The 25,404-nt window shown below is 33.4% G+C and overlaps 2 protein-coding genes across 4 annotated transcripts in view; both read left to right on the forward strand.

Moving 5' to 3' along the window:
• The window catches only part of LOC134840456 (proteasome subunit beta type-7-like), a 287,503-nt gene that overhangs the window by 112,781 nt on the left and 149,318 nt on the right, over nt 1-25,404 (forward strand). The window lies entirely within an intron of this gene.
• Nucleotides 22,994-25,404, forward strand: part of LOC134840146 (somatostatin receptor type 5-like) — a 39,452-nt gene continuing 37,041 nt past the window's right edge. Inside the window, exons 1-2 of one of the 3 annotated variants that reach the window (XM_063855844.1) lie at nt 22,994-23,211; nt 24,070-24,235. The gene's annotated coding sequence lies outside the window, so the exon portion shown is untranslated. Of the gene's footprint in view, nt 23,212-23,851; nt 24,236-25,404 lie in introns of those variants that run through there. The other 2 variants (XM_063855850.1, XM_063855848.1) reach the window with 2 other exon arrangements.

Here is a 25,404-nt window from a genome sequence, read left to right on the forward strand (position 1 = left end):
GACTTGGGACTCAAGACTGATGGTACCATTAAACATGGAACGGTAAGAAGCCAAAAACTCAATTGTTGAAAAAATCACAACAAAGCTGAGTACAAAATTTCCTATTCTATTACACAAACTTCAAATATATTAAAATGACAAAACTTTCCTTGTCCTCGGAGGAACGTAGTACTGCGGTTGCAGTTACCTTGAGATTATTCATAGTCCTTGCTACTGCAGTTGCAGCAACACTGCAGTTGCAGCAACCTTGATTGTTTGATGCTATGTACTTTAGTATATATTGTTATCTACTTATTACCAAAGCCATAAGTACCGATGTGAAATAAGACATTCTTCCATTCAGTTCACCATACACACGTATGGAACTAAGCCAGTAGATCTGAGCTAAAATCAAATTGATCTGAAATGTTAACAATTCCAAATATAACAATTGAATTTCATTGTTGCACCTCTTGAGTTACTAGACGTTTCCTAAGTTATCACAAACTTCCAGAGTAAATCAGTGGTTGTAAGAGTGGCCTCCAATTCTGACTGCTCATTTTCCTTTATCTTTGATAAACGTGACAAAGTTTTGAACTCTCCAGCCTATTCGGGACTGCTCTCAGAGTATACCCAGTGATTGTAGGTAGGCCCACGACGCTCAAAGCCTTCTAACTTTCGAGATGTGACGTTTCTCATGACTTTTTAAAATCGTCAATAAATACATGTAGTAAGTAGTTTGAAAAATGAATGCTCCCAGAAATGCTAATCTGGCCCCTACAATTGATTGATCCCAAAGTTTTATAATAAATTTGACAATATACTTATTTCTTTCAAAAATTTTCAGTTAACTGAAAAGTTTCAATTAAACAAAATCTGATTGACTTTTAAAAAGTTATTTTTCTGAATACACGATTGATGGCAAAAACTTTATCTGTGCAAAAACATTGACTGATCAACTAAGTTAAAACTGAGTCTCTTTAAACTGTTTTTCTTTCTTACAATAATACTTCATTTCAGAATTTTTTTAAGAAATTGAAATTACAGTTGTATGCTACATTTAGAGTCAAAATTGTTTAATTCGTTTAATCTATTGAGCACAAAACTTTTTTGCATGTTCCTATCCTTGCGGTTGCAATAAATATTGTTGTTTTTTAATTTCAGTTAGTTCCTAAAAAACGCGATTTTTGGTCAACATTTTCCAAAGAGTGCCTACAAACACCATTTTTGACCTTTTTTCAAAAATTTGCCTCAAATTACGGTCTTTATAGTGATTTGGGAGAGCTCAGAAAACCAATTTGATCGACCTAAAAAGAGGTCTACAAAAATTTCAAAATTTCTTTGAAAATCCGCCTCCCTCGAGAAATTCCTATATCCACGCCTGCTCTTATTGAATATAATTTTTAAAATCACTGAAAATTACGTAACCTTTATGCTTAGACAGACCCTCGAGCCTTTCATCGAATTTTGAATTTAACTGTCACGCGGTGTTAAGTATAACTAAAAATTAGTTTAAATCGAAGATTTGCTCATTGTTTTAATAATGCTGCTTTTTTATAGTTCTTGAATGTTCTTAGTTCTATGGTCAAGCTCGACCATCGAGCCACCGCATCATTGTTCTTTTCTATTGTTTGCAAAGATTGTATATTTTTTTGATTAAAAACTCCTCATTATTGTGCTCACCTAGTCAAGTTTTGAGTTACTGGGAAGTTTAGTTCTTAGATCAAAGCATCTGAGTTATATCTGTGGTCTTAACTCATAGAGTAATTTCGGATAGGGTACACCGTCTGCTCGTCACGCTATCTTATTTTCGGCCGGATAGATTCGTGCAACTTCTTAGTCTAATACCGATCCTAATCTTACTCTTATACTATCTAGTCTCAGGTTGTTTAACTAGTCTCTGCTAGGCTCAATAGATCTAGGGTATACTGGTTTATTGCGGCTGCTGAAGTTCTCCTGGAGAGGCAACTAATTTCTAAGTTAAATTCAAATCTCTCTGGTGCTGAAATTACAAGTAATCTCAGCACTTACAAATAAGTGGGTTGTTAGTTAGATGGATCATGATTGGTTAATATTAAATACTTTACAGTGGTAAAATATCTAATTTTTTATCCAATCATAAAGTGTAGTTTAGATCAGGTTCCACCCATCCGGGTTTTACAGAGTTTTTTAGAATAGTCTTTCTGCAATTCAAAGGATGGATGATGGACGTTGGTATTTGGCGAACATCGTATTTCTTCTGGGTTCTCTTGTTAGAGAAGTTCCAGGATCAATCGTTGTGTCTTCTTATGACAACGACTGGGTTTTCTCAACAAACTCAAATCTGATTTCAGAATGGTTTGCTATGACAGGTTTTTCTGTTTCATGTAGAGAACTTCTTTTGTGTTCAACCTCGTCTGGGAATGGCGTGGAGATTGTGCGTGGAGGAGATGCCTGGTTACTCGAATCTGTACGTATACTTGAACATCGAGGTGGTCATTGGTCTAGTTCAATGAAGTCCTTTTCTGCGAAGTCAAGTCGTACTCTAAATCCTTTGAGTTGTGATTGTGGACGGCATATTGATTGTGGTTGGCCATTCTTTTTCGAGTGTAGTGGGGTCATTTTGTCTTTGGATGTTCGTCTTTGGTGTTGTATGCTGATCTATATACTGCAAGGTATAATTTACATTTTATAAAATTTTTATTAGTTCGGTGTTTTAATTATGATTTTGGTTAGTTGTTTTCACAAAAGCTTTTTGTTTTAGTTCGGTTATTTTGAAGAGTTACTCACCCTTGAGTACCTCTTTTTAAAAATAGAAGTGTGGTCACAAAGCGTGGATGTAGCGCGGTGGGTTAGGCCGGCTATAGAGCATGCTCAGGACGTCCTCTCTGGTGGGTTAGGCCAGGAGTGGGAGTATGATTTCGTGCGGTTTCTGTGAGAGGTCCTGTTATGTGATAACGTTTTATGTTGGGTTTATTGTGGTTTTTCTTATGTTTCGTTGGTTGTGTCCTTTTTTCAAAAATCAAATTGTTTTTGGTATGGGTTTGTCTTTCGACTTTTTTGTGTTTTATTATTTCTTTCTTAGACTTTATAATAGTCTTCAAAAGAATAAATTATCCAGTTTTAAACTGGGTTAATCCGGTTTGGGTACCGTTAGTTTCCTTTCCTTAGTCATGCTGTTATTCTATGATTTGTGGTGTTTAGTAAGCTGCATTGGTTAGTTTTGTTTAGTATATAATTCCTTTCCAACCGGGTTAAAGGAAAGTTTGAAACGTGTTATCGTGTGTTAGAGTTGTTGAGTGTGAAAGCTTGAAACTGAAATTCATTATTTAAACAATTCTTCGTGGGCGGGCTGTGCGAGTGTGGATAGAATTTTTGTGCGAGTGAATGGAAATATCAAAAGGTTAGTACTGCATTTTCGTCTTATCAATTTACTACATAGAATTTCAATTTTACTGCTAGTTTTTTGGGGAAAAATTAAGTTACAAATTTTCATCATTATTAGAATTACTGCTTTTCGGGAAATAATTTATAAATTAATTTACTACATTGGTATGATTTTTATTGAATTTATCTAGTGCAAAATATTAATAGAGTTTTGAAGAATTTGAAGAAGTTTTCTATTATTGATTTTTCTTTTGTGTATTTTGCAGATGATCGTGGGATGAAAACTAAAAATCTAAATGAAACATGGATAAAGAATGGTTAGTTTTTTAATTTGAATTTATTAGTTAAGAATATGTATAAATCATACTTACCTGTTAGTCGTCGGGGAAAAAACCGTGGGGGAAAATGTTGTGGATTATGTCGGAATTTGTTAGTAATTTTGGTAGTATGCGAATGATGTTTTTAGTTTGAAGCAGTGGCCAAAGCAATTGAAGTGCTTTAATAGTTTTTAGTTCTTCAGTGCCAACTGCAAACTCATAAGGTGTGTTTTGGATGAGATTAAATAATTTGTGATTGTATTTAGTGTTGTGGATGAATTCTAATATCGGGATTTCTATAGGTTGAATAAATTCATGTGGGATAAGGAAGGGTCTGCATTCTTCTGCGTTGAAGGTCTTCGTGATGGGACAAAAAATATACATTTGGGTTATGGGATCATAATTGCGAAGAATACCGTGAAGGTTAGTATCTTTGATGCAATATATGAAGTTAAGAAAAAATGGTGAAGTGTATTTAGAGTTAATAAACTGAAAACGGTGGTGTGGTTGTCTTGATGGAGTGTGTAGATCAAAATGATTTTGTATGAAGCGATAATATGTGTATGTGTGGGTTTGTTTAGTGCGTAACATAATGTCGTGTGAGCAGTGCAAATCGCGTTCATGTGGTGCAAGGAAATTGAAGGTTAGTGAAAATAATTGAAATCTTTCTTTAAAACTTTCGTAAGCTTGCATGTCGGTTAGTGCTTCAGAAATGACGTGGTCGAATTTGCGATCAAATATATTGAGTGTAAATACATATGGTGTTTTAATGAAGAATTTTTCTGTGATTTGTGGGTTAGCGAAACGATCATCATCTAAAAATTGGTCTTGGTTAGCTCGGATGATGTTATGATCGTAATATTCTAGCGTATATTCGTTAGCTCGGGGTGCAGTGTATGTTTTTAGTGACTTTTTATATCCTATATAAGTAAATTGTCTATGTGTTAGTGGTGTGGTGAGTCGGTATAGCATATTTTGATTTCTTTCTATATCGATGTGAGTATTAAATAAAGGTAGGCAAAGGGGGTTAGTAAAATGATAATATGATGCCCAATGAAGTGTCGGCATTAAAACTTGCTCATCTACAAAACTACGTGTGTCGTCGTTAGTGTCGTTACGGGTGTTCAAAGTATACTGTGGAAATGAAGGTAAGGTGATTGCTAAAAAATCTTTCGTGTTAGTGTGATTTGGCTGTTCCTGGTTTTGTTGGAAATGGATAGTTTGGGAATTTTCTTTTGAAAGTGCGATAAGCTCTATTAGTGCTATTTGATGATTCGGTGGATGTGGATGATGGTGCTAATGATGCGGTATAAGCTGAAGAGGGTGTAGGGGTAGGTGGGTTTGATGATTCTATTGTGGATGAAATCTGATTTATAGTGGGGGTGTCAAGGTGGAAGGGTTGTTGTTGTAGGGTGATAAAATTATCTAGTTCTTGGGAGATTTGGGGAGTGTCTGGAGAATTGGATGATCGGTCTGAATGAAATGAAGAGTAGGTTGGGGTGACTTGTGAAGCATAAGAGGGTGTAGAAATGGATGGGAGTGGGTTATTTGGTGGTATTGGTTGAAAAGGGGTTTTTGAAAAAACTGAGGAGTTGGTTGGAAAATTATTGGATGGAGATGGTTCAGAGTCTGCAAATTCATCAGGGGTTTCAATATTTGGGTTATTGAGTTGTGAAATGGAGTATAAAACTGAGATATGTGAATTAGTGTCTGAATTCATGCCTGATGTTACATTGTTGGTTGGGAAATCGGGTGGCGGGAAAGCAAAAAGTGGAATTATTGTAATTGGAGTGTTGAGGTTGGTTGGATGGGAATTTGAGCGGTGTAGGGATCCAAGTTGTCGGCTCATCGTGGGCTAAAAAAATTATTATTTTGAGACTGAAAAGCGGTGGTATGGGGTTGTTCTATAATTTGTTCATATGTATTTTCATCTAGTGAATGATGTGTCATTATATGTTGAATGGGACTTTGTGATATGGTTGGTCTAAAATTTGGATTATGTGTTATTGCTAAATTTCGAAAATTTTGTGGGACTAGGGATAATGGATGGTTATGTGGTAGGGGTGGTAACTGTGGTGCTGTAGGCGTTATTTCTACATTATTATGTTCTTCGTCATATGTGTTCTGTCTTGTTGCTATTTTTGTGTTGTTTTCTTTTATTTGTGCGTCTAAAAGAATTTTGTTTATTGATGATGAAAAATTTCCAAAAAATCCTGCAAATAGTATGCGTGCTACACTTGCTTGTCTATTTACTTGTGTGTGTATAGCGCATGTATTATAGATTCCTTTTAAAAGTGAAAAAAGAAATCCTATAAAGTTAAACATTGCGTATAAAATAGTTAATTTTTCTAAGATGTAATAGGGCCATCCTAGAAAATCAAGAATTTCATTTTTGAGTGTAACAAAGCTAAAAATATTTATAGGTGAGATATCTTGTGGTCGGTATTTTTCACCGTTTAGATATATATAGTCTTTAATGTCTTTAAAATATCCGCTATAGTCTTGTGTATAAATATCTGCAAATCCTGCAGTTTCGGCAAGTTTGCGTAAGCTTTGGTCAATTGATTGTCTTTGTATAGTGTCCATTTGTGTTAATAATTCTTGGAACTGTTGTGTTCTAATGTGATGTTGGATATCGGATTTTGAATATATTCCAATTGATTGTATGTCAATATTTGGGTTTCGAGCAATAGCTCTAATGCTTTCAGGTGAAAATTTTTTGAGTGATTGCATTAATGTGGGATATGGGGTAAGAAGGTAATATTTATCTTCATCAGGGTTCAGTTGTACTACATTGTGGCTATTTTCTGATCCACATGGGACTGCGGTATCCCAGAAATAGGTTCGTCTTGAAAGTGTGTCAACGAAATGTACTTTATTCTTATAAAAGATAGGGATTCTTTTATAGCATCGTTTATCTTCAAAAACATATAGTGGTGATACTTTTTTGGTACAGGTATAAAACCATAAAATGTTTCCTTCGTAGTCTAAAAAATTTGATCTATTTCCTGATAGTAAATATCCTGCGTAGGGTATTTTTAATACTGCTAGTGCAAGTGATTGTAGGATTTGTGTCCTTTCTAATTCGCATAGTTGGTGAAGTGTTTCTATTTCAGAGAGTGACATTTCTTGAAAAATTAGGCTAATTGTGTAGTCTAATTTCATATCTAAGTGAATATCATAGTGGATATTACCGAAATATGTACTATTCATTAGTGATAGTTCTTGTAAACGTGTGCTTCTAGTGTCATGGGGCTTTAGATGTCCACCAGGTTGACCTTTACTTTTTTGAAAATTAACTGGTATATATGATGTTCCTTCGTTTATAGGATGACTTGTGGCGTATGGGTCGATTTTTATTTTTCCAGTGGTCATGTCGAATCCTTTTTCGTATTCAACTAATATTTCGGAGTATTGTGTTTTGTGAAGTGGGTTTCTGTATTTACATGCAAGTTCTGTTTCTTGATATATTTGAAAACGTGTCAATTTATTTTCTATATTGTGTATGTTTCTAAAATTAGAACTTTGTTTTCGTGATGGCTTTACTTGTTCATATGGAATTGATTGTATAAAATATTTTTCGTGAAATTTTATCATACGAGCGTGTATTTTTGCTACTTGAAACGTTGTACATGTGTCTTCGGGGAACCAAACAATTGTTGCTTGTGTTCGTGTTGTAGGGTCACAATAGCCTTGATCGTTTTTACAAGGTAATCTAATTCCTTGATAGATCATTGTGTTGTCAGATAAATCGCGTGTGAGTTGTATTTTTTCGAGTTGTATTTTCCAATCGAAAAACATTATTTCTTGATATCCTTTATTTTTTGTGTCTGCTTTGCAGTTTGATGGGTTATTTATACCAATATGTGGTATCCAGTGTTTATCGTGTATGTCATAAGTTAATCTTCCGTGTGCGCCGTTGTATGGGTATTTTTCATCTAATTTTATATGTCCTTGATATCTTTCAAGTTCTGCTTGATGTACAGAATCTGAAAAAACTTGGAAATATACTAACTTTCTATCTGCGTTTTTATTTCTTGTGATATTTAGTCGGAGTAACTCGTTTTTACAATCTTCGGGATTGAGATGTAAAAGTCGTTCGATATTACTCTGGTAGAATGATTCGTGGTCAAGTCGGTTTTTATTTCCATTTGAGACTTGTGAACAATGTACTTTCTTTTCAGAAAATGTTGCTGTGAATTTATATCCTATAACTGTTGTTGCTCGGGCTTTTGAATAAAGTGTCGCTATTACATTTGTAGTTTCTATAGCTTGTGGTTCTGTTTCGCATTGTGATACCTGATTTATTGCATATTTGTGTAGTGTTTTTTGTTCATTTTCTTCACAATCGTAATGTGTTACTAATAAATCTTGGGGTCCTGTGCGGGGGGAAGGGTTTATGTTCTGATTGGAGATTACTAGAAAAAAGAGGTGGAGAAAAATTAATATTTTTAGAATATACATGTGTATGATAATCCTGAGTATGGGTTATAAAATGTGATGTAACCAATTGTCTTTTTGGTATATCTGTCGTATTTGTATATTACTTGAGTTGTTATAAATGGTGGTGGTAGTGATTGAGCTGTTATATTTGGTGGGTTTAATGGGTAGGGATGTTGAGTAATGTTGTTTGTTTAACCGTGATTTCAAATTTTAATTGTAGACTATTTTGTTGGAGTATTTGGATGTTATGTTCACGAATGTCTTCGTGGATGTCTTGTCTATATTGTAGTCTATTGAGTGCCCAGTTGTGGAGTCAGTTACTTTCTGGGTGTTGTCCAAATAATGGTGGAGGTGCTGTGAATGTATTCCAGTCTAGTCTTAAAGGAATATTTGGTGATGATTGTTCTCGATATCTAGCATCGAGGTTATTTGGGAAACTTAAGTTAAAAGGCGTTGGTGAAATCTGGCTTATTGATGGTGTTGATAATAGTGATAATGTTTCTGGTAGTGATGAGGATGTTGTTGTATCCGTAGAAATATCTGTTGGATCATTGATTAAATTTGGTTCACCCTGTGTGAATGAATGTGTTGTCCAATATGGTAGTCGTGATGTTTGGTTTGTGGGGTTAAAGGGATTTTCACGTATTTGTTCAGATGTTGGTGTTGAACCTAAGTAATCTGAGGGTAGGCTTGAGGTGCTACGTTGTGAAAGAAGTGTAGGGGTTTCTGGTAATATACCAATGGGGTTTTCTGGAGTACTTTGTGATGGGGATTGAGGTATATCAAAATGAACTCGGGGGGTTTGAAAATTTCTGTTTCGTCGAGGATGTATAATTTGTCTATTTATTTCGACTGTATTTTGGTTTTGACTAAGATTTCGTATTCTACTTAATTCTTGTGGTAGTGTTGGGTATAAGTTATATGTTGGTTCACTTAGAGGTGCTTGTCGTTGAACTGGTTCTAGTGGTTCAGATAAGCGAGCGTGTCGTTCTTCAAAGGTATATGGGTTATCTTGAAAGGAAATCCGTGTAGATGTTTGGGGGTTTTGGGTAGTTGAAGGTGGTGTTGGGTTATCTTGGGATGATGTCAGTGAAGACTGACTGTGTGATTGTTGGTTAGCAATTTTTGATGGTTTTTGATTTATTCTTTTAGTGAAAAAATTTATGTTTATTATAGTATTCTTCTAGAAAAAGAATTAGGAGGATTGTTGCTAGGGCGAATGTGATGATTGCTTTCTCTATACATTTGCATATTGTCAAGATGAGGGATGATAGAAATGTTATAAAAATTATAAATAGTAAAAAAATATCTGTTCTACTGAAAATTGTTCGTATCATGTAGATAAGTTTTGTGAATCGTACCTGTGGATATAGTCAATAGCTTTTGAAAGTTGGAGGAATAGTTCAAATATGGAGTAGAAAATTTAAAAAATATTGCAAAAAATGATTAAGATTATTACAAAAGTTTCAAAGGTATCAAAAAGAAATATGATTAAAAGTTTAAATATCGTTAAAAAGTTTATGAGAATGTTCAGAATTATGTTGACTGGTCGAGAGAAGAGCATTTAAGAAATGGCTTCTCGATCGAATATTTTTTGTTGTTTGAGGCAATTTTCAAGTGTGGTCGAATTATTTATTGGTTTTTTGACAAGTGGGTTGAGTTTTGTGAAAAATTGTTGGGGGCAAATTTTATGGTGATCGGGAGGTCTTCTTTTTCTTTATTTTTATTTGTCAAATGATCTGGGGTATTTTGAGATTTTTATACTTTAGGCTAATTAAAATGGTCGTTCTTTTACTTTAGGCTAACTTAACATATTTGTTTTGGGGGGTATTTGAGGTCTGAGTTGGGGAAATATTGTTGATCTTTGGGTTATTAGATAAGGGAGGGTTATGATATTATGGTGATATTTGTTTTAGTTGTCAAGTTGGAGTGGTTTGCTTATTTTTGACCTGGAGGTCGCAAAGTTATAGTTATAGATATGCCTGGAGTTTAATATCGTTCGTCTAGTTGATTTGTGCTAGAGTTAGAGAAGGTGACGGATTGGATGAATCCTATTGGCTAATTTAGAACTAGAATCGCTGCGTGTTTGTCAGCATGTTATTTTGAAAATTGAAAGTTCAAAATATTTCAGAGGTGCAAAGATTATTAAATATAAAATTAAAGCTGTTTTTGAAATTCGACTTTCTTTAATATTTTAGATTAAGGGATGAATGTTTTATAGTTTTTACGTGGTTGATTTCTAAGTCGTGATGACTCTCTATGTTCTGATTTGTCGATTTGTTCTTGGGGTATTATTTTTTCTTTCTTTTTGAGGTATTTTTTGATCTAGCTTTTTTGTATTGTTTTTCGTTGTAGTTGATTTTTTATTTTGGTTTTCGAGGTGTATGTCATGTTGTTCCTTTGTTTTATTTTCCGTATGTGGGTTATTTTGAATAACTTTTAAACCTGTGAAAGAATATAATTGAGTTAGTTCGCGTAGTGCGTATTCTTTTGGGTAATAAGGTAATAGGTTGTTTCGATGTTGAACAATTTCCTTTTGGTCTGAGTCGGTGATTTTATATGTGACATCAGTGGGTTTGGCAATTATTTGTTTTGGTCCTTTACGAAGGGGTTGTAATTTTTTAGAAATTCCTTTTTGAGTGTTAAAATTGGGTATTAAAACAAATGTTCCACTTTTTAAATCGGAGGCTGGTGTAAAGCGTGAATTTATTTGTTCATTAATGTTTTGCCTTTGTAACAACTTTTTTCTTACTTTTTGGTAAATTTCATTGTGTTTTTTATCTCTGTTTAAAATCCAGGCGGTGTGTGTACCGGAGGCTAATTTAAGAATTTGTGGGTGATGAAAATGATCTTCATCGTGTGTGTGTAAAGGTAGGTTATAACAAATTGAGTCTTTATTCGGTTGACAATGATTTTGTGCATTTTTATGAGAGTTTGCTGTAAACATAATTGGTTTGCGTGGCTTTTGATTAAAAACCATTTCATATGGTGACATTCCTAGAATTGTCGTGATTTGTGAATTATATGCTAAGGGAAATAGTTTTACATCTGCTGACCATTCGGTGTATCTTGTATCATTTCCATTGATGATACATCTAAGATATTCTTGTAGTGAACGGTTCATACCTTCGACTAAGCCGTTTGTCCAAGGTGCGTGAGATGTACGTGGTTTGTGTTTGATGTTATATAAATGACATAGTGTGATGATTTCATTATTTATGAATTCCGTACCGTTGTCTGTAACTAAAATTTCTGGTAGTCCGAATTTGGCTATCCAGTGTTCATAAAGTGTTGTGTAAGCGTAATAAGCGTTACAATGTGGTACTGGGTTAAGTGCTACATAATGTGTAAATGCGTCAACAACTACCATAATGTAGGAGTTTCCTTCGGATGATGGTGAAATTGGTCCTTTTGTATCAAATGAAATACGGTGGTTAAAGTACAAACTTTGTCCTTTAAAATCTTGTTTTTGTGCTATTTGTTTTTGATTTGGATAAGGTTTATTTAGCTGACATACTATACAATCATTGCATAGTACTTTTATCCAAATTGGTGCATTTGGAAAATAAAAGTTTTGTATGAAATTTGAATATGTTTTCTCTGATCCAGAGTGTTCTTTAATGTTTTGTGTATGTGAAATATTAAAAGCTATGAGAATCATACTTAAAGGGAGACAGGGAACTGTAGATTCATTTAATTGGTATTCTAGAAGGTCTGTGTTTTCATTAATTGTTGTATTATTAAATTTTCGAAAATATCGGAGGAGTGTTTTATTTCCTAAAATTGTTGTATCTGCCTTTAAGGGTTTAGTTTTATATTTGTGCCATGATTTTAGTTGTCTAATTATTGGGTCAAGATTTTGATATTGTTTCAAAGTATTAATTGTAGTTTTATCTGTTGGGGGGAGAAAAATGCTTTCAATTTCTAATTTAGATAAAGGAATTGTATCAAGTGGGTCATGAAGGTCAAAAACTTGATTTATTGTGTATTTTGAATCGTTTGTTTGTGGTCCTGATAAATTTATTTTATCAGTTAGATTTTCTTTTTCAATTAACGGAAAAAGGTTTTTTTTATGCGGGTGTTGTTTTACTCTTTTTTGTTGGGTGTTATTTTTTTATACATTGTGAATATGGAATTGGTTTGAAAGTTGATGTTCCAAGTAGATCAACTTCGTAGTGGTTATTTTGGCAATCTAAATAAAGTGGGAAGTGTTGTAGATTATTTATCTATGATTGTTCAACGTCAGTTTTTACTGCATATCTGCATTCTAGTCGGGGTGATGTTTCGTTTTCTGCAAGGTAAAATTTTATATTTTTGGGTATTTCAACTGTAGTTTTACGTGTAAGTAATTCAGGTGGTGTATTTCGACTTAAAGTGTCTGGTAATGCAAGATTCTTTCGTGCTGTCCAAACTATATGTAAGTTTGGGAATTTCATTAGAATTAATTGAAATCTATAAACTCGGTGATTTGGGTTGGATTTTTGTGTAAAGAGAAAAATGATTGGTTTGTGATCTGTGAATAGAACTGTTGGATGTTTTGATCCAAGTATCAGAAATTCATATTCTGTTAGTGTATATATTATGGCTGTACTTTCTCTCATTAGAGTTGAGAGTCGTAGCTCTGCTTGAGTGAATAATCAAGAATTTGCTGATATAAGGTTCATTTTGTTTGTACCATTGTGTGATTGTAATAATGCTGCGCCGATGCCAAAATTCGAAGCATCGCACATTGCACAGAATGGTTGATTTGGATCTGGAATTGTATTCGAAATTTGTTCAGTTAAGAGTTTTTTAATTTCTTCAAATCGTGCTTGATGTTCTGTGTTCCATTCAAAATTATTTTGTTGTCTAAGTATATTATAGAATGGTCTTAGGTATAATTGCATTTTATAGACGTATTTGCTTAAAAAATTTAACATTCCAAGGAATTCTTGGATTTTCTTTTTGTTTGTTGGTGGTTGGAGCTTCTGAATAGCATCAATGCGTGATTTTAATGGAGTGATTGTTTTTCTTTCTATATTGTGTCCTAAGAATTTAACTCGTGTTAAAAAGAAGTGTGATTTATCGGGGGCGGCCTTCAGATTTTCGTTCTGAAGTATTTTGTGATAGTGTTCTAAAACATTGAACATTTCTTCTTTTGTCTGTGATTGCATAAAAACATCGTCTAAATAGGTGATTGCGTTTTTCTTGAGTATTAGTGGTCTAAAAATTTTGCTCATAAAAGCTGAAAATGCTGCTGGTCCTATGGATATTCCATAGAATAGGCGGTTGAATTCATATTGCTGATTTCCAATAACAAATTGTGTTAAGCGTCGCGATTGTTCATCTAGTGGCATTTGATTATATGCACTATTCATATCTGCGGTTGTAAAGTAACTTGTATTGGTTCAATAGGCCAATTGCATTTTGATTCGTCTATTAGTGAATTAAGATATCTAGCGTCTAGAACTATTTTTAATGATTCTCCTTTTGCTAGGATGATAACAGGGTTGATAAATGTGTTACCTTTTGGTTGTTCTTCTTTGTTTACCGGTGAGATAATTTTGTATTGTTCTAAAATATCGAGTAATCTGTTCACTTTATCGTGTAAATGAATTGGTACTTTACTTGCTCTTTGTTTTTTGAAAACTGCGTCAGGTTTTAATGGGAGATGTAGTGATGAACTGATTTTGCCAACACCAAATTTGGATCTTGCATAGACTGATGAATATTTTATTAGCTGTTTGGCTAACTTATCAAATTCGTCTTGTGTTATTTGTGAATGTTGGAAGTTAAACATTGTTAAAAATTTTTGTTGATCCTCTGTATAGTTATTTATGTTGAATGTAGGTTTGAAATATAGGGTTTTTGTGAAATAATCTGTATTTCTTTTTTCATTACTTATTATATTATTTATGGATAATTTTTCATTAAGAATTGTGGATTGATAAATATCTAATAATTGGAGTATATTATTTACGCGGTATGCTTTTTCGTGTATTGGTGATATCGTAGCGTTGGTTTCGCAATATCCTAAAAGTCCTAAAGGTAATGTTACTTGATATGGTGTATTGTTGTATACATGTAACGAAATAATATCTGAATTCGAGTTTTTCAAATATTTTATGGATGAAATTGTGATTTTGAAAAACTTATGGATAGGTTTGAATTCAAAGTCTGACATATAGAGTTGTTGTTTATTTTGTTTTTTATCATATTGGTGAACTTGTTTTATTGAAAAATTATATATGTTTCCTGATAGTGGTTTCAGGTGTTTTCTTTGTTGGTTATATATTGGATAAAATTTTGAAAAGAATGGTGGTTGTTTATTTAATCTTTGAAAAAATGTTAGGGATGTGTCTTTATCTTTGATTAGTATTTTACTATTCAAGATGTTGATTGTTGGTATATATTTAGAGATAAATGGTATTCCAATGATATTGTGTTTAATATCAGTGATATGAAATATTTATTTAAATGGTTTATTTAAAATTTTATTTTGCTCTATTGTTCTTGTGGGGAGAAGAAATAATTGAATTTTTCCATAGTTTACCAATGTTGATCCTTGTGCTGTTGCTAGTTTACTGGAGGTTTCAAGAGGTGTTAGTTTTGGGTGTAATGTTTTTATCTCATTCCATGTGGGAATGTTTATTATGTTTGATTCTGCTCCTGAATCAATTAAAAAATCAATTTCAAGATCTGGTGGTTGAAATTCTTTGTTTCTTGGGCTTTCTAGAAGAAATGGTATTGTCCAAATTTTTTCTTTGGGTTGTTCTTTTTGTATATTTTGATAGATGTGATTTGTATTCAAGCATTTTGTTTTGTCATTTTCATTGGATTGATTTGTAGTGTTGATTTCGTTATTTTCTTGTGCCGTTTGTGTGGTATGGATGGGTTCAATATAATAATTGTGAAGGAGTTCTAATTGATTTTCATATATATGTGATGAAAAAGGTTGTTCATATATAATAGGTTCGTAGTCGTTTTCGACTCCTATCATATTTATGGAGATAGTGTTTTCTGTATCACTTTCTGAATCTGATGATCCACAGTTTATTTGATTTAGTTGTAGTTTGTCATTTACTGTGTCATCAATACCTGGGGGGTCTGATGTTGTTTCTGGATTTGATTGTACGTGATTAATATGTATTTGAAGTTTAGGTGTACTACTTCTGTGGCGATTGTTAGAATTATTATAATGGTTATTATTTCTGTGTGGTGATTGGGAATAATTTCTATAACGATTATTATAACTTGAATGTCGATTTTGTGAATTGTTTCGTGATCTGTTTTGATAATTATCGTTTGGTCTGTTATAGTTTGATCTGTTATATGAGTTATTCCTTGATCGATTGTTCGGGTAATTCTGATTTCGGTCGTTTGAATAACTTCTATTTCGATTATTGGAGTAGTTTCTATATCTATTATATGATGAGTTTCGTGACTGATTGTTTGGATAGTATTTATTCCTTGATTGGGAATAAGATCTAGAAACAAATTATGTTGTATTCGAATTTGATCTGGAGTAGTTATTTCGACTATTTGTTCTTTGTAATGATTTTGTGACGAATTTTGTGTATTTCTTCGTTCTGGTGATCTTCCTCTATAACTTGAGTTATATGGTGATTGAGTTCTCGTGTAATTGGTATTGTTCGGAAGTGGTTTTCCTGAACTGTTGTTGCTGTATACTTTTTTGTTTGGTAGATTTTGATCTTTCTTCATGTATTGATAGAATGATTTATTTGGTTCTTTATATTTTTGAGGTTTGTTTTGATTGTCCTGTTGTTTTTGTCTACATTCAGAAATACTATGTCCGTATCGTCGGCAATAATTACACCATTTTTTGAAAGATGGTTTGCCTTTAAAGTTTGGGTGTTTTTCATAAATATTGAGTATTTCAGTGATTTTTTCAACGAGGTCTGTATCTGATTCCTGTATATTGTTGATATTTGTGGTATTTGTTTCAATTCGGTTAACATATTGTAATTTCAGATTTTCTGTTTCTTCAAGTTTCATTGTGATTTCCGCTTGCTCTAGTTTGTCTACTAGTTTTCGAAAATCTAAATCGGGCTCTCGAATTGAGGAGGGATGGGATGCTCTCTTTTTTATTGCTATTTTCCTTAATTGAGGTGTTAAGGTCATCATTAAGATTTCTGTCATTTTTGTGTTTTTAGAGTCGTGTGTATTTAATGAATATGCTTTTCGAACTAGTGTTTCGATACGTACTGCTAATTGTTTGATGGTTTCATTTGGTAATCTGCGAATTTCATTACATAAAACTCTTTGTTGTTGTTTGTTTCTTTCGGAGTCAAACATTTTTGAAAATTCTTGTGTAAATCTTTTCCAATTTGATTTTATTTCTATAGGCAATACTGAAAACCATTTTTGGGCTGCGCCGTCTAAGGTTGTCTCTATCAACGCTGTGCGTCGATGTATCCAATTTTGATGTAGTGGCGTATTAATTGGTTCAGGTCCTATATTTAAAATTAAATTTGCTGTTACTGCATTTAAATAATCTTCTACAGAATTTTCAGGGTCTGTTCCTGTGAATACCATTAATGGTTTGTTTGATGTTATTGATGATCCACCCATAAGGTATGGATTCATTGTCATTTGTAATGATTCTGCGGCATTTGGCATTTGTGAAAAATTTGAAAGTTGATTTTTTGTTATTTCGTGTTGTTGAAGGTAATATGGGAGTGGTATTTCATTTTGCATTTGTGTTGGTTGATACGAGTGTGTAATCATTGGGTTTTGTGGCTGAATTGGTTGAAAAGATTGTGTATTAATTGGGTTTTGCATTTGTATTGTTTGTTGATTTTGTGTATCTATTGGGTGTGGAGAAAAAATTCTATGATATGTATGTGGTTTCTGCACTCTTTGTCCACGATATTCTTGAGTGTATGGTGCAAATATATCTGGTTGTAAATAATCATCATCAGAGGATAGATAATCCGTTTGATGAGGTGCTTGTTTTTTATTTTTATTCTGTTGAAAGAATGGGTAATTTTCACTACGATCCTGTGGAGGATGTGAATTAGTTTGAAAATTTACTGAGTTGGTTGTTGCCATTGGATTATCCCAATATTGAGATCTTATCTGATTATTATTTTTTTTTCGTGGGGGATAGTTTGTTTTTGATGAATGTGCGTAATTATAATTGTGTTCCGCAAAAGTGTTTCTTGTGAACATTCTGCGTGTTTTTGACGGTATTGTCATGGGTCTATATGTTTGATAATCCATTTGTGAATATTTTGGAGCAACCGAAGGTTTAACGGTTGATTGTAAGGTTACCTGTGCTAGTGAAGTGTTTGTATTTCTTGGTGTTGTTAAATTTGGACGTATTGGTGAAATACTTTGTTGTGTAGTTGTTGTTGTTTGGACGATTTCTTCATTTATGAAGTGTGATGGTGTCTGAATATCTTGTTGAGTGAGATTCCTAGTTCCATTAAGGTTTTCATTGTGTATGACGGTCGAATTTAAACTGTTATTTCGCGTATCAGGTAAAATTGTATTGTAGTTTAATGGTGTTGCATCAATGGTTAATGGTACTACTCTTACATAATCTCTTGCATAAGATATTGTACCTATTGCTTGACTTGAGATTGATTGTGGGATATTTATGAATGCATAATGAGACCATTCGGGGTCCAAATGTAGTCTGATTGTTCTGTGGTGGCGGTATCATCGTTTGAATTTTGAGGTCTGAAATTTTTTCTTGCTTGTGAAATTAAATCTATATTATGTGTGAAATAATCTATTAAAAACCATGCCAAAATTTTTTGTAAGTCATGTTTTGTATGTTGCGAAACTTCATCTTTAGTGAAATTTTCTTTAATTATATGTAGGAAAGTTGAAAATAGTGTGATTTCATGTCGTACCCTTATATGTTTGGATGTCTCTGTCGGTGAGACATTTGAGATTGGGGTTTCGTTTTCTAATATTGAAATATAACTATATATTATTGCAAAAACTTCATTAGTAAATATGGAGTTTGCTCTTTGTGAGTTATGATATTGTATGCTTTTTATATATTCTAAGAATACTTTTGAAAATTCTAAGTCAAGATCGTCTGTTTGAATTACATATCTGCGGTGATTCGGGTTTGGTGTACTGAATTCTATGGTGTAGATTCCGTATTGTTGTGTTAAATTACATATATCTTTCAGATAGTGATCAATAATTTGTCTTTTGATTTTTACATCTGGGAACTCTGCTTTACATGGGCTGATTCCGAGTTCAAACAAATTTAGGAGGAAATTTTTGCAAAGATCATGTTGTCCTCTATTATCGGGTGCATATACGAGGAAGGGGTAGATATCGTCATCATCTGGACTATCTTCACTTGGAGTGTGTGTTTGGCTCATTTTTTCGTTTAATGACTGTTAATGGTAATTATCGATGTGTCTAATTGGTTGATTCCAATTATACAAGTGTACTGGTTTGTGTTTATATTGCTTTTTTATTCTTCTTTTTCCTCTTTTCGATGAATTTGAAGTTGTTTCTGAGTCTGAAAAATATAATTGATCGTGAATGGGGCAATTTTTATCAATAGATTCTTTTAATTTATAAAGTTCGTCTAAATTGCTGGCTTCTGATTCTGAAAATGCGTTTCTATTTTTGGAAAATCTTTTTCGTGTTATTTGTCTTTGTTTGGTTATTATTTTCTTTTTTAGTGTTTGTCGTTTTGTTCTAATATATCCAACTGTTTGTGTATGAGGTGTGATTACAAGGTCGTATTTTTTGTTATCTATTTCACAGTTGTGTAAAACGATTGTTTGTTTGTTTCCTAGATTTTTAAATGACATAAGATTTAGGATGACGGATGCAAAAAGTTGTTAGATGATTTCTATTTTCTTAAACTGTTAGTCCTTACGATTTTTTGGTTAGCTTAACCTGGGTCTATTTGTTCAGGGTTGGAGAGAAAAGTATATCGATTCCGAAGAATAATTTTTTACTTTCTCGTGGCTAGTATAAGCTAAGGTGTTAACTTACTTAATCTTACTTAGGGGTAGTGATTGTGTTCAAGGGTTGGAGAATAGTAAATCGATCCACAAGGTTCAGGTATAATTAGAACGCGAGTAGTTCGTTAGATACTATTTTAAACTTACTAAGTCTAAGATTTATCCTGGGTCTGATAAGAGGAGGGTTCATGTGAAGGATGAATAACCGAAGTTCTTCACTGTTTATCCTAATTTGAATGATTAGTTTTGTTCAAAAAATTCTATTAGTCTTGGGTTTTTTGAAAGGGTTGGATAGTGAATCGAGGTTTGAGGTCGTTAGACACTAGCTAAGTGGGTGGGGGAGAACAAAATTGTTCTTTTTGATCCAAGGATAGGCCTTGATGATCAAGTTTTAAATTTAATTAAATAGAAAATTAATTAAGATCCAAGGATAAGCCTTGATGATCTGATTTTAAAATTAAGTGAATTTAAGTTTAAAATGGTTTAAATTTGTTTAAGAAAAAGATTTAGTGTTTTAATGATATTAGTGAGCTTATGATTGCTGTTATGTTTTAGGTGATGAAGCTGGGACAACTGATGATTTTATGATTACTAACAGTTTATTGTCATGCTACTAATTTTTGTTTTGATTTTCAATAAATATTTTCCAAACATGTTTTATATAAAACTGCAGAATTTTAGGAAAACGATCTGAGATCTTTTTATCAATCGTTATTGTATATTAATAGTTTTGTTTAGCGCCTGAAATGATTATGAAGATTGACTTCAAGATTTTATGTTTGCAAATGAAAATCTAAATTCATTGCTAATAAAATTCTAAATATAAAAGTTTGTGTTGGCTTTTGCCGTACTATCATATAACTATTTGGTAAGTTTCTACTTTGTCGCATGTCGTCTCTGGTTCGAGGTCTTCTTCCAATTCCGGGTAGTTCTATTATCGTTCGGAATATTGGCTCTGATCTATTGAGTCGTAGAGACATTTCGATTAACTTATCGTCGTATAACATTTTAAAAATGTTTTGTCTAAATTCTAATCTATTTTTGGTTAATTCTAAACTATTAAGGTCCTGTTCGAGACTTATGGTCGCACCAGATGAGTTATATCTGTGGTCTTAACTCATAGAATAATTTCGGATAGGGTACACCGTCTGCTCGTCACGCTATCTAATTTTCGGCCGGATAGATTCGTGCAACTTCTTAGTCTAATACCGATCCTAATCTTACTCTTATACTATCTAGTCTCAGGTTGTTTAACTAGTCTCTGCTAGGCTCAATAGATCTAGGGTATACTGGTTTATTGCGGCTGCTGAAGTTCTCTTGGAGAGGCAACTAATTTCTAAGTTAAATTCCAATCTCTCTGGTGCTGAAATTACAAGTAATCTCAGCACTTACAAATAAGTGGGTTGTTAGTTAGATAGATCATGATTGGTTAATATTAAATACTTTACAGTGGTAAAATATCTAATTTATCCAATCATAAAATGTAGTTTAGATCAGGTTCCACATCCCAAAAACTGATTTCGTCAGCTTTTTTGATATAAAGTCCACATTTACAAAACTTTTTGTGGAAAATAAAATCGAAATTTTAGCTTTAGTTATTTAATTGTGTTCGCAACCGATGAGCGGCCAAAGTATCTTATCCAAAAAGGTAACCTGGAAACCCTATTTTTAGAAGTTTGCTTAAAATTACTGATGGTTTGATCGTAGCTTTCGATACTGCTGATGTTCCGACTTTTGTAACGAAAGTAATGGAGTATTTGTGCTCAGAGTGTGTTTTTTTTCTTCAGACGAATTTCGAATTTTTAGCTATCCATTTTTGACGGATTTTGAATCAATTTTATATCATTGAAAAAGTATTATTGTCGTGAGCTTAAATTTGGAAAGATGTTTCACCTGCGAGCATTTTTCTAAAGTTATGGACGTTTAAAAATTGCCATTTTGGTCAATATGGGACAATTAACGAGCGATAAATTTCGCGCTATTAACGCGTAAGCGGAGATTTAATCCGTCTTAAAAATCGTTCTAAATTGGTTGAAGGAAGCTTATTTGCCAAAAAAAGTCTTGTTACTAGAAGCAAAATTTATCACTTTGCACTTGTTATGGCGTGTGAAGGGATGATTCTCACTAAAAAATCTCAATTTTTTTTTGCTAGATGTAATTTTTTCATGCTATTACTACTCCTCAATCCAATTTGATTATGATACAACTGAGCATGACTTCTTGGTCTCTGGTTTTGCAATACATTTTTGCGTCGTCTGTATTTAAAACCTTTAGGAAACTATTACGAGGCCAAACTGTGCATTCTGTGCATTGTAAGCGGATTGCGCAACAAGCCAAAATCAGATTTGTTGCGGAATCAGCAACTTTGCTACTTTTCTTTGATCTTCTTCGCTGTTTTGGAGTCCACAAACAGAAACCTAAAACAGTGTACCGCTCAAAATCGTTCCGAAAAAAGGCGATTTTACGGAATCCGCAACCGTACTTGCGGAAACCAGAACAGTTGGTGCAGTTAAATTGAGCAAGACATTTGTATATTTAAATTGAGCCGTTGCGGATTCCGCAAATGTGAGTGGAATCCGCAAATTGTAAGTGAAATCCGCATTTTGTTTGCGGATTACGTTTACATATATGTATATGTGTAGTGTAGCGTTTAAAATTATATCTTTTATTTACTGGTCACCAGAAAAATCAATCTCAATTACTACATTGATCAACTACCAGTTGAAATACCAAACGTTTCATCTCAACTCGTGTCAACCCAATTTCGATCTCAAATCCTGTCAATTTCGATCTCAACTTTGATCCCAAATACTGAACTACTAAACTTCGATCCCAAATTTTGACCTGCCGATCCCAAATGCTGACATTTTTCGATCTGAACTTCGATCCCAAATACTGATGCAATCCCAAATACTGACCTAAATTGGCGATATGCTGTGTTATGTGTTTCCATACACTCTCAACCCAATGACTACAAATATTGAATTTATTTGGTGCTGTGCTTCAAAATCAGTATTTGGGATAGACGCAATCCCAAATACTGACCTAATTTGGCGATATGCTGTGTGTTGTATTTCTATACACTCTCAACCCATTGACTCCAAGTATTGGACTACAAAAATCTTCGGTGTTGTATTTCCAAACTACTAAAAAGTGACATACACCGATTTTGTTAACTAATGTTTTGAGATTTGTTCATGGATTCCGCTGACAATGGTTAAGTCCTTGCCTTTAACTTCCACATTGCTAGAATTCCAGCTCTAGATTTCAATTGTTCATATGAGAGTTCAGTAATAAACAAAGTTCTGAACCCATCTGCAGTTTGCGGAATTTGCTTAAAATTGCGGATTCCACTTACAAGTTTTGCGGATTCCACTTACATTTGCGGATTTCACTTATTTTTTGTGGAAACCACTTGCGGAATCCACAACAACTAGCCATTTTTGCAAAAATGTGCCAACAAAATTTACGTTTAAGGTATTTGTACGCGGAAGTTTTGTCCACGGAAGTTTTGTAAGTGGAATCCACTGACATTTTGGAACATGTTTAAAGATTTGTCTATGGAATCCAGGAGACGCAGACACAATGTTGTTCGCCTATCCAGTGCACAATTTGGCCTCGTAATGACATTGTGGTGTTTTATTGAACATAATACTTCATGCTCAGAATTTGTTTCGTGAGTTTATCACAACAAGTAATCTTTTGCTGATTGTGCCAAATTGAAGCTTGCTGCTTAAGCCTGAATAAATTTTTCAGTTTTAAAACAGAACTTGTTTTGTCATGAATGGCGCCAAGTATGCAAGGAGCATGACTTGATAATGCTTAATCCATTGTGCAGTACTATCGCTTTTCCTGAATCCAGAGTTTGACACATTTTTTAAAACTTGCCGCATTGAAGCAGAAAGCACGAGAAAACAAAGCTAATTCCTGTTACGGACAGTAATCATGAGCGGCGTTTGATTTATTAGCTTACAAATACCAGTCTTTCAAATTATAACTACCATTTTTGCATCGTTTCACACAGATTTTTTTGCAAAGTCGCATTTGTCGCTGCTTTAAATCATACAAACAATTCCTGTTTTTTTTTTGTTTTTAGAAAATGGAATTGGCCTCGATTTAATTGCAATTACATGACATCTTAATAAGGTCTGTGCTTCTCCAAGGTAAGAAATTATCATGTGATTGAAAGACTATTTCGTCTCCCTTTGGGGCCCTGAGACATGCTTTTATTGATTCAGCGGACGCGATCTGAAGTCACAAAGGCCTAATGGACTTGATTTGTGATAAATGGAAAAGTATTTCTCCCGTTATATCTGTTTTGACTGGGAGATTGTCTGTCAGTAGACCTGACTTTTTTCTTTATTGTCACAATTGGCAGACAGTTATATGAACAGAATGGTAAATAAACGCAAAAGCTAATGAAAAGCATAAAAAATGCAGTCCCTTTTTGCGTTTGCCGCAAATTTATCATTAAAATTATAAGTTTCTACAAGTAAAGTTTTTAAACAAGTTATTGAACATTAAACTGATTCTTCAAAAAGCACTTTGTTTAGCTGATGAAATTTATAAAAATAGTTCAGAACATAACTGATTGTTCTTAACCTGGTTTTCCATGATAAGCAGCCCAGGTTTCAGGTTTTTACAAGCCTCTCTTTTAAATTAGGTCCCTAAGGCCACCATTAGCTGGACTAATGAGCCCTCAAAATGACCCTTGCTGCCAAGATATCGATCGTAATTGTAATACTTGGCATCTGAGCTCAAATTATTATAAGCATATGTCCACGCCAGATCTAACGTTGATTAAAAGTGCCTTTTCAAAATAATAAAATTTGACATTGAACTGAAATTCAGCCCAGATTTTTTTCTCTATATCAAATCCAAGTCAATTTTTAGAAAAATATAAAAGTTAAGGGAGTTTTTATTAAATATCCCAAATCCATCCTGTGCAAAAAACAGAAATTCGTTTCTTTGTAAGGTAGAAATTTCAAATCTTCTTGATTGTTGAATTATTCTTTTATAAGGAGGAAAGTTCTTCACGAGGTGGGGTCATAGAGGTTCACAAGATCTAAACCCTTTCTGTCTTGATTTCTCTGTATACAGACTTCTACTAGAAACATACCTCTTTGTCTGCCTGATTGTCTCACGAATGAGGTCAAGGTCAAAATCTGCTTCTTGACAGCCCGAATCGTGAGTGTTTTCTTGCTTTTTTAACTATCAAATTGAATATAAATTAATTTGAACCCTTTAAAATTAATCTTTCAGTAGAGTTGTCCCTTCCCTAATTGAATGAATATAAATGAAACATTTTGGACCCATTTCATTATTGAAACAAATTTTACACCATATTGAAGATCTTGGTAAGTAAAAAATTACATTTCACGTTTTTGCAATTAAACCACTTGAGAAATCTCTTTTGGACAAATCGGAGCGTCCATGAACATGAGCACTAAATAAATTAGGCAAATTAAGGATCGTTAATTAAAAATGTTGGTATTAACTTTTCCTTGAAAGTACGACGAAGAAAAACATGTTTTGTTTCATTGAAATTGTTTCTAGTTTTTGCCCCGGAGTTTTAACATTAAGAAGCTTTGGATTTTGAAGGAGACTAGTAGCCTCAAATGTGCAATTGAGCGCCCAATTTAAATAGATAATAAAAAATATATGAATAGTCGTTAAAGTTTTGTTGCAGGCAGTCTTCAGAAATGTTTGGAAATACTATCAATAAAAAACGCAAATTGAGGCGTCATGGGGGCAATTGGACTTCTAGTTGCATTTTTTGTCTGAAGATTTTTATATTATTTTTATGAAGTTTTGATTCTCTTATGAATACGCTTCAATATTCACCACATATTATGTTATAAATTTCTCGCCGAAAACAGATTGCCAACAATAATTATTTAGAAACTTTTTTCCTAAAAAAATTTCTGGCAAAACTGGGGACGGCATAATTTCTTCTTTGTTTCAACATGTTCGTGTTAAAAAGACAGTTAAAAATACGGCAGTTAAAAAGACCATTAAAAACAGCAAATATTTTTGTCGAATTCATAAAGGTCGTCTCTACGACCTGAGGCGCTGTTTTTACTGCTTCAATTGGCTTTTATTGCCGTCTCGGTGCCTTCAAATTGGTGGCTTCGAATGCTTTGTTTTAGAATTCTTAGTTTGATTATAATATCCTTTTTGTAATATTTGGGCTTTTTGTAGCTAAGTCAATCTCCTCCCCCTATTCAAGAAAACAGACTATTTGAACAACAGAAGTAAAAAAAAACAAGGATAGCCAGTTACTGTGCAAGTAGCACAGAATGTTCCGACAACAGTCTTAAAAAATACAAAGAAAAAAAATTTCAAAATGGTGTCGT

This window comes from Symsagittifera roscoffensis, chromosome 2 (assembly GCF_963678635.1).
Source record: "Symsagittifera roscoffensis chromosome 2, txSymRosc1.1, whole genome shotgun sequence".
NCBI classification, from domain to species: domain Eukaryota; kingdom Metazoa; phylum Xenacoelomorpha; order Acoela; family Convolutidae; genus Symsagittifera; species Symsagittifera roscoffensis.